This window comes from Macaca fascicularis, chromosome 15 (assembly GCF_037993035.2).
Source record: "Macaca fascicularis isolate 582-1 chromosome 15, T2T-MFA8v1.1".
Classification (NCBI taxonomy): Eukaryota; Metazoa; Chordata; class Mammalia; order Primates; family Cercopithecidae; genus Macaca; species Macaca fascicularis.
This window is the reverse complement of record NC_088389.1, coordinates 6,104,759-6,122,079: the sequence shown is the minus strand read 5'-3', so window position 1 is coordinate 6,122,079 and position 17,321 is coordinate 6,104,759. Positions and strand designations below refer to the sequence as shown.

At 48.7% G+C, this 17,321-nt stretch overlaps 2 long non-coding RNA genes across 2 annotated transcripts; one reads left to right on the top strand and one right to left on the bottom strand.

The window, feature by feature from the left end:
- The first annotated feature begins 3,435 nt into the window (after nt 1-3,435).
- On the top strand, nt 3,436-13,112 carry LOC141408584 (uncharacterized). Its single transcript, XR_012424178.1, has 2 exons — nt 3,436-3,876; nt 12,146-13,112. It is a non-coding gene; the product is annotated as an uncharacterized lncRNA (long non-coding RNA).
- Nucleotides 12,172-17,026, bottom strand: LOC141408583 (uncharacterized). The gene is made up of 2 exons (XR_012424177.1): nt 16,888-17,026; nt 12,172-13,069 (listed from the first exon to the last, which is right to left on the bottom strand). It is a non-coding gene; the product is annotated as an uncharacterized lncRNA (long non-coding RNA).
- Between the last annotated feature and the right edge of the window lie 295 nt (nt 17,027-17,321).

Sequence of the window (17,321 nt, the reverse complement as noted above, 5' to 3'; positions counted from 1 at the left end):
CGGTGTGCTCTGTACACGCTCACATCCCTCTCTGCCAATATGGAGACACACTCCCAGGGGTGCACACACGCTCTGCACATACTCACATCTGTCCCTGCAGCCTGAGTCAAACAGTCACGGAGAGGCAGAGGAGGAGGAGGAGGAAGGACGCGATGGGCACCGAGGTCCTGGGCCGGTTCCCCTCCGTACCTCGGGAGAGACACGTCATGTGATCCTGACGTCACTCACCCTTCCGCCTCCATCCTCCATCCTCCCACATAGATCAGGAGGATGCCCACTGCACAGAGCTGTGAGGAGCATGAACAGAAGATGGCAGAAGCTCACACCAATGTACTGAGCACGGGGCCTACGGAGTGCTTCTTTCTGCTGTGGCTGACATCATCAAACAAGAGGCTGACACGAGAATGTCACTCGCTGAGAAACTGAAACATGTGACCCAGGAGCCTGTGAAGGTCTAAGAACAAACCAACAAACCAAACGGTTTTGTTTGTTTTTCAAACACCATAGCCTGTTTTTTCTTTTTTTTCAGGCTCTACCTTGGGTATCATTTAGTTTAATTTCAAATTAAGTCAAATAAATACACAAAATCACAGGACTGAGCATGGAGCATTGTTTCACTTCATGTCCTCCAGCCTTTAGGACACGTTAAGGAAAGACATGATTCCAGGATTCCCATTAGAAAGGCTGCCCTGAGGCACCTGCTGGGGCAGCCAAATTGCAGCACTTGATGCTGCCCCCAAGCTGCTTGGATGAAGCAGAAGATTCTGGAGGTCTCTTCTCTTCTGCCCCTCGCCCAGGAGAGAAGGTGGGGGGAGAAAAGTGAGAGAAGACAGGAAGAAGGAGGGGGGAGAGAGGGAGAGAGGAGGGGAGAGGGAGGGAGACAAGAGGGGGGAGAGAGGGAGAGATGAGGGGGGAGGGAGGGAGAGAGGAGGGGGGAAAGAGGGAGAGAGGAGGGGGAAGGAGAGAGGAGGGGGGAGGGAGGGAGGAGAGGCACGTTCCATCCACCAAGGCAGCTGCACTGCAGAGAGAATGGAGGGTGTGTTGCTTCTCAGGAGAGCAAGTTCAAGCTGTTTGTAATTGTTAGCGTAAACAGTGACCAGCTGAGGACAGGGCTGCAATTGGAGATGACAACGTTTTATTTTCATAGTTGATATTGGGGACCTGGACATAAAGCACCGTGCCTTGCCCTTTTGCCAGAGGGGAATGCCTCTCTATACTTGACTCTATTTGACTAAATACCCGATATTGACTAGGAATTATGATGTGTAGGATAGCCCTTACCACAGCAACATCAAACTCATGTTCTAAATGCAATTTGCTCAGGGACTGGCTTCTAACTGTGGGTGGGAATGTTAAGCCCAGTCCAGTTCCATTCAATAAGCATTTATCAAGAAACTCCTAGACCAAGAGCTGTGTTAGACACTGGGTATGGGGGTGATGGGGATACGAAGATGTGGAATTAGAACTCAAGAAGCTCAAATGCTCTCATTTAATTCCCTAATGCAATTACCTAGCTTCAACCTCATGGCTGTAATGTCTAAATTCACTTTTTCTTTATTCCAGTTCTACATAACAAAGCATAAATAATCACAGAGGAATGATTCTGTGTTGGACTATTCAGTGGGCAGAGAAGAGCATTCTGACCGGGGTGAGACACTGTCTCCGTTCCCAGGGAGCCCGTGAGGTGGCTGCACGGAGCACACACGTAAAGATTCAGGAGCACAAGCATCAGGTGATGGGAGGGGCACGGAGGCAGCACCAGAAAGATGTCTGCCGAGGGGCCGCTGCAGCCAGGCTGGCCGGGAAGGTCACGGGAGGGGGCGTAGGCATCTCCCTCCAGCTGCACTTGGTTTTCATGAGGACGCGTGCAGGGAAGGGGATGACACCGAAATGCTGTGGCGCTGAGGGGAGGAGGGGAGGGACACAGTGCTGAGGGCTGGCCACCACCCCTTGCGTCCCTGCCGCTATGAACGCTGCCAAAATCAGCCCCAACGGAGAGAAATGAGGAGGATGAAAGAGGTGGACAGACTTGGCTTCCATGGAATTCACAGATTCCAGTCATTAAAAATCCCTTCTGAGTTTTCATCTGGAAAACTTTGCAAATGTATTTAGGGACAAGAGGCAGAAGATGAAGCCAACACAATTGGGCTCAAACCGCCGCCCTTCTCGTTCTCTCTGCATCCAGGACCCTCCCTGGGACCCTGAGTGAGAGAACCCGGAGCTGCCCAGCCCAAGGGCGCGGCCCCTGACCAGAGGAGGGAGTCGCACGGCAGAGCCCCCAGCACGTGGATGGCAGGATCTGTGCTATCTCAGTCCCAGGACCCCAAGCAGAGAAGGCCTGGGGCTCCCAGCTGAAGTTTTGCTGTCTCCTCTGTCACCAAAGTCGAAAAGAACTGAGTGGGACCAACGCCGCACCTGACGGCTCCTCGGTGGCTGCCGACGTGGCCCTCAGGCTGCAGGTGAGACCTTCTAGGGGAGCCCAGACAGCGGCGAGAATCACAGCCACGAGTGCACCAGTTGCCCCAAAACTCAAGCATAGCCTGAGGAAGGCAGTGCCCGCTCAGATCCCCATCCAGGCTTGTGTGGCACACTGGAGAGGTACACAGCACCAGAACATGGCACTTTAAGTGGCTTTGTGGGGTGTAGGAACACAAAGTGGGGTCTCGAGTGGCTCAGAAGTCACTCCTACCAGCCTGCGGGACCCGGACGGCCCCTTTGGACGTGGCTGGAGTCTCTTCAAGGCGGGTTCCAAAGTCCCAATGATGAGGTGAGCATCGGTCTTGCTCTGAGGAAGGCCCCTGACAAATATCCTGAATATGCAGGCACACAACGGGCTGACTCATTTGAAGGGACCTGCTGAGCCACGAGCCAGGGACGACTAGAGAGAACTCAACTAACACAAGAACCCTGCCCAGGCACCCACCTGGGGCGCCCACGAGAAAACTACGGAAGCTGTGAAGACGGAGGTGTTCACGGGGCTGGGAGAATCCTGGGAGAAGCCGCACTGGGGACCGGGAGGGACAGAGGGCTGGGCCCCACAAGCAAACGAGGGAGGCACCCGGTGCCCTGTAGACCCCTCTGCACCCACAGCTGCAGGCCTGGTTGGCAACACGACCTTGTCTGCAGGGGCCCAGGAGCACGTGTGTTTGGCAGGAGCTGCCCTCCTGGAGCCGCACTAGTGGTACCGTCATTTTAGAGGCAGATACCTGATATCAGCTATGACAATCAACCATGCCACCCTGAATTACAGCCGTGTCCTCAGCGGGTCACTCTTTATGCTGACAATTACAAAGAGTTTGAACTCGCTGTCCCAAGAGGCAACAAGCCCTTCATTATCACGGCCGCAAGCCTCTGTGCAGCCCTCCACCCACGCCGTTTCCCGTCGGGGCAACGTGAAGTCCCCTGACAGTGACTCAGAGCCAGCCCAGTAGCTTCAGTGCAGGAAAAATCACAAAAACTCAAACACATCCTAAACATGGGCAGTTGGCAGGAGCCGATTCCTCAATTCAACCTGTTCGGAGGCTTTCTGGGCTAGCACAGCTCTGATCACAGGCTTGGCTTTCTGCTCCCCGTGAAGGGCGGCGAGGAGGCCGAGCTCTGCCATTCTGCAGGCTCCGCTAGGTGGAGCCTGCCCTGTGGCCTCGGTGGCCTGTGCCAGACAGCGTGACCGTGGCCCGCAGTAAATACTCGGCACAGCGGAGCAGGCTTAGGGAAGAACAGAAAGTGACTTCTAGGCCTGCAGAAGACGCTAAGCCACGCACGGCCTCACACACACTGCGTGTCAATGGCCGCTGAAGCAGGAACGAGCTCTTAATAGTTCCAGTAAATGCAAAGGCCGCCCTAGAAAACTGCGTGAACCTTTCTGACTACTCACAGGTAGGGAGCCACTGCCTGAGACACGAAGGTAAAGAATTAACCTGAAACTGCATATTATAAAACTTATTTTTAAATCATGGCACTTAATTTAAAAGACTCCCAAAGAATACTGCATTAGAAAGTGACAGAGTGAAACCGTGAGGCTGACCACAGGAGTCCCTGGAAATTTCACCAAATGTTGTGTCAAAACTTGGAAACAGAAGAACCGCACCTGATGAAACATTTGATTAATCACTCGCGTCCTCCCCACATACTAAGCTATGTTAAAAACTGTTCCAATGGTGGAGAGGATGATATTTCTTCCGACTTCGCAGGGGATGTACACCACCCCTGTGATGTGGTTCCTAATATCCAGGGGGTGAGAGGATGATATAAGTCTCAATATTGCAGGAAGTATACACTCCCTAGTGATATGCTTCCTAATATCCAAGGACGGAGAGGACGATATCACTCCCAATAGAGCAGGAAGTGTACACCCCTTCTGTGACCTTGTTCCTAATAGCCAGCAGCGGAGAGGAAGATATTACTCCCAATATTGCAGGGGGTGTACACCCCCTTGTGATATTGTTCCCTATATCCTGGGAGGGAGACCATGATACTAGTGACAATATTGCAGGGGGTGTACACACCCACTGTGATATTGTTCCGAATATCCAGAGGGAGAGAAAATGATATGACTCCCAATATCACAGGGTGTGTACATCGTCCTGTGATATTGTTTCTTATATTCAGGGGGAGAGAATAATATTATTCCCAATATCGCAGTGGTTGTACACACCTCCTGCGATATTGTTCCTAATATCCCAAAGGGGAGAGCATAATATTTCTCTCAATATGACAGGGGGTGTACACCTCCTTTGTAATATTGTTCTTAATATACATCATGAGAGAGGATGATACGACTCCCAATATCGCAAGAAGTGTACAGCCGCCTGTGATAGAGTTCCTAACATCTAGGAGGGGAGAGGATGATATTACTGCCCATGTTGCACGAGTTGTAAAACTCCTTAGATATTTTGCCCACAATCCTGAGGGGAGAGGATGATATTGCTCCCAATATCGAAGAAGGCGTACACCCCTCATGACACTAGGTCCAATATCCACGTTGGGAGAACGATGACATTATGCCCAATATCGCAGGGGATGTACACCCACCCTGAGATATTGTTCCTTATATCGAGAGGGGCAGAAGATGCCATTGCTCCCAATAACGCAGGGGCTGTGGCGGTACACCCCTCCTGTGATATTGTTCTTAATATCCTAGGGAAGAGAGGATGATACTACACCCAATATAGCAGGGGGTGTACACCCACCCAGTGATAATGTTCTTAATGTACTCCACCTCCTACCACCAGGGATATTGGTCCTAATATCCAGGGGAAGAGAGGATAACATTATGTCCAATATTGCAGGGGAGTGTACACACCCTCTGTGATGTTGTTCCTAGTATCCAAAGGTAGAGACGATGATATTACTGACCATATCTCAGGGGGTGTACACCCTTCTGTGATAGTGTGTTTGACATTCAGTGGGGGAGAGGATAACATTAATCCCAATATCGCAAAAGGTGTACTGGCCCTTGTGCTGTAGTTCCTACTGTACAGGGGAAAGAGAAGAATATTGCTCTCAATATCGCAGGGGGTGTAACCACCCTGCCCCCCGTATATTGTTCCTAATATGCAGCAGGGTGGAGGCTCATAGTACTCCCAATATCCCAGAAGGTGTACACACACCTGTGATAGAGTTCCTAATATCCAGCGGGAAAGAGGCTGATTTTACTTTCGATATCGCAGTGGGTGTGCACCGCCCCCAAACCCAGGGTATCGTTCCTAATATCCAGGTGGGAAGAAGATGACATGGCTAACAATATCGAAGGGGGTGGACACCTCTTCAGTAATGTGGTTAATGATATCCAGAGGGTAAGTGGATGATATTACTCCCAATAAAGTAGGAACCGTACAGCCACCCTGGGATTTTGTCCTTAATAACCACAGGGGAGAGGTGATATTACTACCAATATTGCAAGGGTTGTACACTCCTCCTATGATATTGTTTCTGATATCCAGGAAAGGAGAAGATGGTATTATTACCAATATTGAAGGGATGGACAACCCCCATGGGATATTGTTCTAAAGATACAGGTTGAAAGAGGATGAGATTCCATCCAATATAACAAGGGATGTACATCCCGCCTGTGATATGAATCCTAAAACCTAGAAGAAGAGAGAATGACATTGCTTCCAAAAACACAAGGGGTGTACACCCACCCTGTGATATTGTTCCTGTCATCTAAAGGAAGAGATGATGATACTATTCCCGCTACCGGAGAAGGTACACACCTCCCTGTGATATTGTTCCTCAACCTGTGGGGGAGAGCATGATATTACTTCCAATATGACAGTGGCTTGACACCCAGTCTGTGCTATTGCTCCTAATTTCCAGTAGGTAAAGTATGATGTTCCTGCCAAGAGAGTAGTGGGTGTACAGTCACCCTGTGATATGTCTCCGAATATTCAGGGAAACACAGGATGACATTACCCCAAATCTCCGAAAAAGTGTACACCCATTGTGTGATATGGTTCCTAATATCCGGAGGTGCAGAGGATGGTATTCGTTCTCCGATCGCAGGCTGTGTACACACAACCTGTGAAATTGTTCCTAATATCCTGAACAAAAGAGCCTGCTAATAATGGACACATATTGCAGGGGGGAGTAATTGGCTATTACGATCCACATCGCAGGGGGGTGAATTGCGATATGGGGAGTAATAGCAACCCCTCTTCCCCCCCTCCGGCTATTACGATCCACGTCGCAAGGCAGTTCAGGACACCAGCCCTGCCCCAACCTTGACCCAGACAGAGGGTGTCATGGGACCAGCTCAGGGTGGGTAGCAGCTCAGCTCTAAGGTATCCCTGCTGCCAAAGATCAACTGTTCCTGCTAGTTTGAATCTGGATACAGGGCCTCTCTTGGTGAGACAGATGACCATGCGGCAGACACCCTGAAATCTAGCACGACAGAGCTCAACGCCCCATGAGAGGCACCATAGCATGCAGACTTTGCAGACATACTAGCGAAGGCCACAGCAGGCCCTGAGAGAGGAACAATCTGACCAAGATCCTGGGATCCTGCCGCACAGCCCTTAAACCAGCGACTGGAAACTGTTTCCCTAAAGAGCCAGGAGTCAGTATTTTCAGCTCTGCCAACTGATCTTTGTCTCCAGGATGCAACTCTGCCATGGCTGCACGACAGCAGCCTTTTGCAGGTGGCCTGTCAAGAGATGGGCATGACTGCACCCCCATAAAACTTTACTTATGGACATGGAAACTTCTCAGTGTCATGAAGCGTTATTTGTTTATTTGTTCAACCATTTGGAAATGTAAAATCCATTCTTGATTCACGGGCTACAAGAGCAGGCAGGGACAGACTGCTCCTTGCCGACCTCTGGAATGAGCTTAGAGAAGGAAATGACAGGCTGAGCCAGCGCAGCCTCTCACAGCAGATTCGCTGCAGGAGGGTGCTTCTTAGCAACCACTTCTCATCCTTCGTCTTGGCTTCAAGTGCAGTTCAGGTGGAGAAAGAGAGAACAGAACCGGTCTCAGCAACAAGAAGGAAGGAGATGCAGGGTCAAGCAGCCATGTGGATCGATCACACTTAACATTCACACCAAGAGGAGCACAGGCAGCACCAGCCCGGGGGGCCGAAGTGGAGGCTCTCTGGGGTGGGGGGCCTCTGGGTGGGCAAGATTCTCTACCTAAAACTCATATAGAGGTTCTACACAGCAGTAGTTACAGAAAACACACACTAAGAAAAAGACCAAAATAAAAATAGGACACCAAGTTTAGCCAATTGGGTCTCACAAGCCAGTAGGTAAGAAAGCCCAAGAGGGCTCACCAGAGGCGCTGGGGGTGGGTTCCTGTCTGCAGGGAGCCTGGGACAGCCCATTCCCTCAGATGAGGACCGAAGCTTTGGGGAGGAAGCTGTCAGAGTCACCCAGTGAGCTGATCAGAGCTGGAGCCACAGAGCAGGGGAGGAGCCCTGGCCATGTCCCCGTGTGGGCTGAGAAGCTGGGGTGGGGGCACACCCCCAGGGGCAGATGCAAACAGTGGACCGTGGGCCCTCCTCCTGCTCAGAGGATGCTCAGCTCCCAAGGGACCACCAAGGCCTGGAACCCAGGGACACACCACCTGACCATCATGCCCAGGCCTCCTGGACCAGGCAATGTCCAGTACAGGCAGGCAGTCTGGGCTTGGGGCCAGGACAGGGGTGGATGGTCCTGCTAGGCAGGCCTCCTTCTCCCTACCAGCTGGGCTGGTTGCACTGTAGTTTTGGTTCTGGCAACATATTGTTGCCCACTTTGACCATACCAGTCCCTGGGTCCCTGGCTAGGCCCATTGCTGTCCAACCCACCTACACAGGCCCCACACACCCAGTGTCCATCAGACTCCTGTCAGCCAGGAGTACCCATGCTCATCCCCTGAAGTATCCGTGGGAGCCTGCATCCCACAGGGACCCACAGCTCAGGGCCAACCTCCTTGGGGGCCTCTAGGTTGTGGTGGTTGGGGCGGGGAGGCGTTGACCTCCAGCCCTCCCATCCTGGCCACTGTGTTTTGTGGGGATCATTCAGTCCTGGGAGCTTCCTGGGGACCCCAGAAGGAAGAGAACGGGGTGGTCGTGGCAGCCTCAGCCCCAGACTCTGGGCCCAAGTGCAACAGTCTTTCGGTTCTGGTTTGATCTGGGTGGCAACAAGAGGTCTTGTCATTCACACAAAGATTGGCTTCAGTATAATGCATCAAGGGACTGTGGAGGACACAGATCAGCCTCCAGGCCAGTTACACCTGGTGACAGCCAGTGCAGGCTGGGGAGTAGAAAAGCTGACCCCTGACCTCCCCACCTACTCTGCCCACCACAGTGGGCCAGGGATCCCTGACTTCAGGCAGAGGCAGACAGCACAGTTGCTGCCTCCTTTGATCCCATCCCAGGGCCCACAGGGCCTGCAGAAACCTGGCAGGGGCTGAGTTGGGAGAATCAGGCAGGGGGATGCCAAGTGAAGAATGTGAGGGACTGGGTATGAGGGGCACTAAGGGCACAGGGTCTGCTTCCCCTGGGGAGGTGGCAGTGAGACATAGAGTAGCCAAGCCTCCACAGGCACCACCCTGCTGCCAGGCACACGTGGTGCCCATATACACCCCAACGGCTGCAGGAAAGTTCTTCATCAACAAAAGGGGAAGATGCGCCCACACTCACATAGGCATTGGTGCCCACACACATCAGAGAAGAAAATTACTGCCATGCTCAAGGTGTGGAGAAAGGGTCAATGTCCCCTTCCTCCCCATGGTGGGTCCAAAATTACCTGCTCCTGCCAGCACCCCCACCGCCAACCCCACAAGCTGCTGACCTCCACCACAGTGCCATGCCACGTGCCGAGAACAGCTCAGCGGTACATCCCAAAACGTGCTATCCTGGAGCGGCTGTGCTGGGCAAGGGACATGCTTCCTAGTCACAGAGGTTTTCTTTCTTTACCGCTCACCGGCCCTGTGCTTCAGTTTCCCCCACTGTGGCAGTGTAAAAATCCCATCTTGAAGGCTAGGAACCCAGAAAGGTCACCACACCTGGTGAAATGGGGGGTGAAACTCCCTGCCTTGGACCTCTTGCTCCAGGACTGATATCCATTGGGACATGGCCAGGCCAGCATCCTGGGGACGGCTGCATTCCTTGCCTGGGGAACCTTGCTCCCAGTTAGGGATCACTGGAGTTGAGGTCCCTAATGGATTGGGGGAGGCACAGGGGTAGAATGGAGGTAGCCCCATCATATGGGCCTGTGTAGACCCCAGAAAACAAGCATTGAGTTCAGACTCTTGTGTGAAGCTGGCCACATGAAAGTATTTGGGCTTTGGGGTGTGATGAGGGCCTGGGGTCAGGGAACAAAGTGTTCTGGTTTGGACACGCAGGAGGTTCTCTGCAGCTCTCTCAGGTACAGGGTATGTTGCTAAGTATATGCTTTTAAAAACCCTAGGAGGAGGGGGCAGCTAGAAGGAGCCCTGAAGTCAAGGGCAAGGTCCAGCCTTTCCACCTCCCCAACTAAAGACATGCTGGAGGACAGTTCTCCAGAGTTTCACAACAAAGAAGAGAAAAAAGAAATCAAAAAGACCTGGAGGATAGGCAAGCCAAAGAGGGCTTACTGGGATTACCCTGCTTAATCCTCAAAACAAGCCTTCCCTATCTGTCCTCTGGGCCAGGTGAGGAAACAGGTCACAGTAGGACATTCAGACCCTGGGCAGGCAGCTGGCAGCCTGGAGCCCAGGAGGTGCAAACACATTTTTACTAAGGCACATCCTGCACAGCCCTAAATCCATTCAACCTTGAGTCAATAGAGCACATGCTTCTGTGAGCACAGGGTTGGGGCTAGGGTTACAGATTAACAGCATCTCAAGGCAGAAGAATTTTTCTTAGTACAGATCAAAATGGACTTTCTTATATCTTGGTCTTTCTACATAGACACAATAACAGTCTGATCTCTCTTTCTTCCCCCCACACACAGAGTGTCACCACTGTATGTCAGCCACTGGGGGACAGGCTTCAGCTTACACCCACCTTCCAAATTCCACCCTCTCACCTTGGCAGAAGCTGGCCAGAAATTGGGGCTAATGGATGGGTGGGGTCTGCAGACGACATCGTGTTCAGGTCCCCATGATGGCCTCACACATGGGTGGTGGCCCTGCAGTTCCAGGTGTCACACACACGCCAGCCCCTGCTCAGGCCCTGATCTTTGAGGAGGGGGAGCAGCAGAACCCGGGCACTGGCTCCACAGTGCCACTCACACCCACAGATGATTCTCCACACAGGCATCAGGTCTCGGTCCTGGCCACCTACCCCCGCAGGGCCTCAGCTCTTTCCCGGGACTCACGTGGTCCTTCCTCGCATGTAGCTCTGGTAGGATGCATTGTTCTGTACCCAGGGGCTCTGAGGTGACAATGGCCACGGTCATGCAGAGTGCAAAGGCACTGGCTGGGTGCCCATTGTGGGGACCCTGACTGCAGCACTCCCAGACAATCATGGGGCATGCTGTCCCCCAGGCGTAACTAGGGCACCAGCGGTAGGAGTGCACTGCTATGGACTCTGCAGGAGGAGGACAACTGTCACCACATCTTGATGTTCTCCTGCTGGTGTCACTCTGTGCTTCTCATCTCCTGGTTGTAGGATTCAGGACAGACTCTCTAAACACCTTGTGAGAAACAGTAGAGTCCAGCAAAGAAGAGGAGAAAAGCCCAGCTGCAAAGATGAAAAAATGGAAGGTGTGACATGGGCCTCCATTCAGATTCTGTATTTAAATGAGGTCTTCCGAAACACCTGCTCTCATTGGAAAATACTTCAAATATATATGTGTGTGTGTGTGTACATTTTAATATATATACACACATATATTATTTATTTAGTTAGTTAGTTAGTTTTTTTGAGACAGAGTCTCGCTCTGTAGCCCACGCTGGAGTGCAGTGGCATGATCTCGGCTCACTGCAACCTCTGCCTCCGGGGTCCCGGTTCAAGCAATTCTCCTGCCTCAGCCTCCCGAATAGCTGAGATTACAGGCATGCACCACCATGCCCAGCTAATATGTTTTTTTTTTTTTCTTGAGACGGAGTCTTGCTCTGTCACCCATGCTGGAGTGCAGTGGCACGATCTCGACTCACTGCAATTTCCACCTCCTGGGTTCAAGCTATTCTCCTGCCTCAGCCTCCTGAGTAGCTGGGACTACAGGCGCCTGCCACCACGACCGGCTAATTTTTTGTATTTTTAGCAGGGATGTGGTTTCACCGTGTTAGCCAGGATGGTCTCGATCTCCTAACCTCGTGTGACAGAGCGAGGTCACTTGGGCAACAGAGCGAGACTAAGTCTCAAAAAAAAAAGAAAAAGAAAAAAGAACAATATAAGCCAAATTCCCTCAAAAGAAATAAAAACAAGATGACAAGTCAATGGCACTGAACACAGAAAATCAACAGAAGAACTCAATAGAACAATAGCTGTTTCTTCATAAAGATCAACAAAAGTGGTAACTATCAAGCCAGGCTAACAAAGAAAAAAAGAAATCATACAAATCACTCTAAGATGAGTACAAAAGTAATGGCAGTTTTGCATTCTTAGAATTTGCTGTTTGATACTGGAATACCCTCTTAAATAAATGTGGTTATGTGATTCATCATTCTAATGGGCATTTCTTGCCTTTTTTTTTTTTTTTTTTTTTTTTGCTAATGACTTATTACTTATTTATTTTAGACTATGGAAATGATGTCAGACCAAAAGCAAATTCAAGCGACTTTCTTATTCGAGTTCAAAATGGGTCCTAAAGCAGGGAAGACAACTCACAACATCAACGCATTTGGCCCAGGAACTGCTAATTAATGTACCTCGCAGTGGTTCAAGAAGTTTTGCAAAGGAGGCGAGAGGCTTGAAGATGAGGAGCGAAGTGGGCAGTCATCAAAAGTTGATAACGACCCATTGAGAACAACCACTGAATTCCATCCTCTCACAGCTACACGAGAAGTTGTCGAAGAACTGAATGTAGACCATTCTATGGTCATCCGGCATTTGAAGCCAATTGGAAAGTTGAAAAATCTTGATAAGTGGGTGCCTCCTGAGTTGACCAAATATTTTAAAAAACATCCTTTTAGGGTGTCATCTTCTCTTATTCTATGAAACAACAATGAACCATTTCTTGATCAGATTGTGACATGCCACGAAAAGTGGATTTCATACAACAGCCAACTCAGTGGCTGGACTCAGAAGAAGCTCCAAACCACTTCCCGACGTCAAATTTGCACCAATAAAAGGTCATGGTCACTGTTTGGTGGTCAGCTGCCGGTCTTCTGATCCACTACAGTTTTTGAATCCTGGTGAAATTATTACATCTGAGATGTATACCAAGCTCATCAAAGAGATGCACGGAAAACTGCAGCACCTGGAGCCGGCACTGGTCAACAGGAAGGGCCCAGATCTCCACAACACCTGATCACATGTCATACAACCAGGGCTTCAAAAGTTGGATAAACTGGGCTATGAAGTTTTGCCTCATCTGCCATATTCATCTGACCTCTCGCCAACCAACTACCACTTCTTTAAGCATCTTGACAACTTTTTGCAGGGAAAACAAGTACACAACCAGCAGGATGCAGAAAATGCTTTCCAAGAGTTCATCCAACCCTGAAAACACAGAATAAACAAGTTTATTTCTCATTGGCAAAAATGTGTTCATTGTAATGGTTTCTTTTCTTTCTTTCTTTTTTTTTTTTTTTTAGAGAGTCACACTCTGTCGCCCAGGCCAGAGTGTAAAGGTGCAATCTTGGCTCACCGCAACCTCTGCCTCCTGGGTTCAAGAGATTCTCCTGCCTCAGCCTCTTGAGTAGCTGGGATTACAGGCACATGCCACCACTCCCTGCTAATTTTTGTCTTCTTAGTAGAGACGGGATTTCACCATGTTGGTCAGGCTGGTCTCAAACTCCTGACCTCCTGATCCGCCTGTCTCAAACTCCCAAAGGGCTGGGATTACAGGCATCAGCCACTGTGCCCAGCCCATTGTAATGAGTTCTATTTTGCTTAATAAAGATGTGTTGCAGCCTAGTTATACAAATTTAAAATTCATGGTCCAAAACTACAATTACTTTTGCACCAACATAATAATTTAAGAATTAAAGAGGCCTTTATATTAGAGAGCCCATGGATGATAAAATCATAAAGAATATTACAATCTCCATAACCCACATACTTGGTAACTTAGACCAACTGGATGAATTAAAAGACACAATCTATTAATACTAAAACACAGGAGAAATAGGTAATCTAAGTATATTGATATATATTGATAAAATGGAATCAATACCTAATAATCTTACAGAAAACGTATATATTCCAAAAATCTGACATTCTCTCATGTTATTCTAACTGATGGGATTCGGGGATTTCCATTTTGATAAGAACATAGGTGAGTCGCACACACTTAATTTTAGTGTTCATTGGTGAGGAAAGCCATGTCCACTATAGGATACTGCAGAGCGATGCATTATGGAGAATTTAGGCAAGATAATATGATTTTCAGAGTTAAAGGAAGACAACCTGATTTATGTACAGTAATTCCTCATAATATCATAGGGGATACCGTATATAAACATTGGGGTATTCCCAGCTACAATTCTTACTTGAGCCACATGGGAATTTCAGACATGGAGGCTTCCCAACTTTGGTGGCTTCCAATAAATGTGGAAGTTAACTCACAACCTATTTTGTAGAGGCATAAAATTCAATGAGCACTCATTTAACCTTTTATTTTAAGTATTATTTTTGTAAACTTTGCATTTCCAATTAGGTGAAATTTTAAACCTGTTTCAGTTCTTATCCACTTTTTTTTTTTTTTTTTTTTTTTTCCTGAGACGGAGTCTTGCCCTGTCACCCAGGCTGGAGTGCAGTGGCATGGTCTCGACTCACTGCAACCTCCACCTCCCAGGTTCAAGTGATTCTCCTGCCTCAGCCTCCCAAGTAGCTGGGATTATAGGTGCCTGCCACCACGCCCAGCTAATTTTTGTATTTTTAGTAGAGATGTGGCTTTCCCATGTTAGTTAGGATGGTCTTGAACCCCTGACCTTGTGATCTGCCCACCTCAGCCTCCCAAAGTGCTCGGATTACAGGCCTGAGCCACCGCGCCCGGCCTCTCCACTCTTTTTAGGTGGAGGGGAGTAAGGGTTTCTTTAAGTTAGGAGGGACTCCCATGTACCGAACCCATTTGGGTAAATTTCTTCCTTCAGAGTTTTTCAAATCAGCATCATCATTGTTAAAGGCCTCCCACATGGTAATAATTGTGTTACAGGGTTTTACAAACATGAAGTTTATGTTTGGCTGAATTAACCTCCTTGCTGTGGCACAAGGGGGCCAAAAGTGTTTTCACCAGTTATGAAGCGGGATCACTGTGCAATGGCTACCAACTTTTCTGAGTACAATGAGGCCAAACATATTCATATGTAATTTCCATGAAGTGAATTTATTACTTACAAATAGCAAACAAAAGACAACAGAAGTCTAGGATTCAATATGAACCACTACCACAAGATCAGGAAGGCTACCTAGGGCAGATGGATGGAGTTTTGACTATAAATGTTTCACTTGCACTACAACTGAGGGACCCCAGAAAGCAGCCCACATTGGGTTTTCTCCCAGGATGTGGTTTGCTGGACACAAGCGTTAAAGGCAATTCTGTTTTGAGCAGGGCCTATAACAGAGCCTGGGCTGTTCTGACCAATGTCACTTGATTATCAGGATATTGCCTTCCCAGCATACCATACAGTTATCTTGAGAACTACCAGTAAGAAAGGGAAGAAAATGGCCCTGCACCCTTAAAACTGAAGGATCAGGATATTTGCTGTGACAGAGGCACAGACAGTAGCGACAGAGTGTTCTTGTGAGCCACCTACTAGTTCTCTTAACCAGAGCGTGGCACCAGACTGCTTTTCTATTTCCTTTCAATGGCAACTATTTCAGAATATTTTGAACATTTTGAGTTTCTACATCTATAGAGTTGTGGCACATGATCACTGGCAGTGTAGACTCTCTGCATGGTTAAAGGAAAGAGTTCAGAAGCCCATCAACCCACATTGGAGGAGACCACCTAATCCTCCAGAGAGTGTCACTCCATCTTCCTGGGGTTAGCTCCACATGCAGTAAGGCCATTACGTTTAAGGCCATCAAGACTTGCAGTCCGAAGATGAGACTTTTGACATGCTAATAAGCAGCAGTGATAAGAAAAGCCCACACACTGGCCAAGAATTTTTCAATGAAAGCAGCCGAGACGCTTCTTCATATGCTTCGGTAGGGGCTAATATCAAACTATTTCTTCCCATTTTCTTTACTCAGCAGTGCCTGAACCATGAGGCACCATAGATGTACACCTCATCAGGAGGGTGTATGGTACAGCAGCAAGGGGAGCAGCAGCACAAGAAACAAAAAAGGACACTACTTCTGCTTACATAATAACTATTGTCTTGGAGTGTATAATAATTAATAATGTTCACATGGCTGCCCTCAGCATACAGAGATGGTGACCAGAGCAGATGCAGGGACTACAGAGATACAGCTTGATTCTTGCTAATTAGGACTGAAGTGTTAGCTTATGTGCTGTGCTTTTGTGCATTCATAAGCCAGGGCCTCAAAGCTGCCTGCTCAGCACAAGCCAAAGGTCATGCTGGGGTGCAGTTAAACATTGATGTCTAGGAGATGAGAGCATTTTAGTGTGGGAGAAGATGACAACACCTGAGGACCACAAAACACTGTGCAGACCAAAAGGACGGCCCATCATCAGCTCACGGTTCTGACCCAGGTGACTGCTGATGTGTTACGGAACAGTCAGCCGACAGCAGGTAGGTCAGGTTGAGCAGGTGTCCTGCATGAGGGCTGGTCCATTCCATTCGTGTTGCCAATTGTTTCAATAGCGTCTCATGCACCTCACTGGTGAGGAAGGAATTAGCACCCTACGTTTACTGGCACCGTTAAACACATAACATCTATTACTAAATAGATAAGTCAGACATCAGTTATTAATTACATAGAGGAGGAGGATGTAAGCTCCCACAGGCCCAAACAGGGATTAACTTGGGAGCAGAGAGTGGTATAGCGTTAAAAAAATGAGGATGTCCCTTTTTTTTCCTTTTTTTTCTTTTCTTTTTTTTTTTTTTTTGACACAGAATCTCGCTCTATCACCCTTGCTGGAGTGCAGTGGTGTGATCTCGGCTCACTGCAAGCTCCGTCTCCCGGGTAAACTGTACGTACTTAGGAATTAATACCAACACATTATTAGAAAAAATAAATATCTTTACATCAAGAGTAGTTTTTCCTTTAATAAAAATAGGTGGAATGTATATAATGGACAAGGGATAATCAAAATGTGCCAAATGAGTCTAGTAAGACAATCCCAAGAATTCACAATCATTATTCACTGGTCCATTAATCACAGGAGAATACATACAAATGAAACTTACCTGGCCAGGCGCGGTGGCTCGTGCCTGTAATCCCAGCACTTTGGGAGGCCGAGGTGGGCAAATCATGAGGTCAGGAGTTCAAGATCAGCCTAGCCAACATGGTGAAACCCTGTCTCTACTAAAAATACAAAGAATTAGCTGGATGTAGTGGCGGGCGCCTGTAGTCCCAGCTACTCGGGAGGCTGAGGCAGGAGAATCGCTTAAACCCAGGGGGCGGAGGTTGCGGTGAGCCGAGATCGCACCACTACACTCCAGCCTGGGCAACAGAGTGAGACTCCATCTCAAAAAGAAACAATAATGAAATAAAAAAATTAAACTTACCTACGTATTGGAAAAACATCCAAATTCAACCATGAATCCAGCACATTATCAAATGAATAGACAAAAATTCCACCAACAAACTGAAGAAAACATCATTATCTATGAAATTCAAG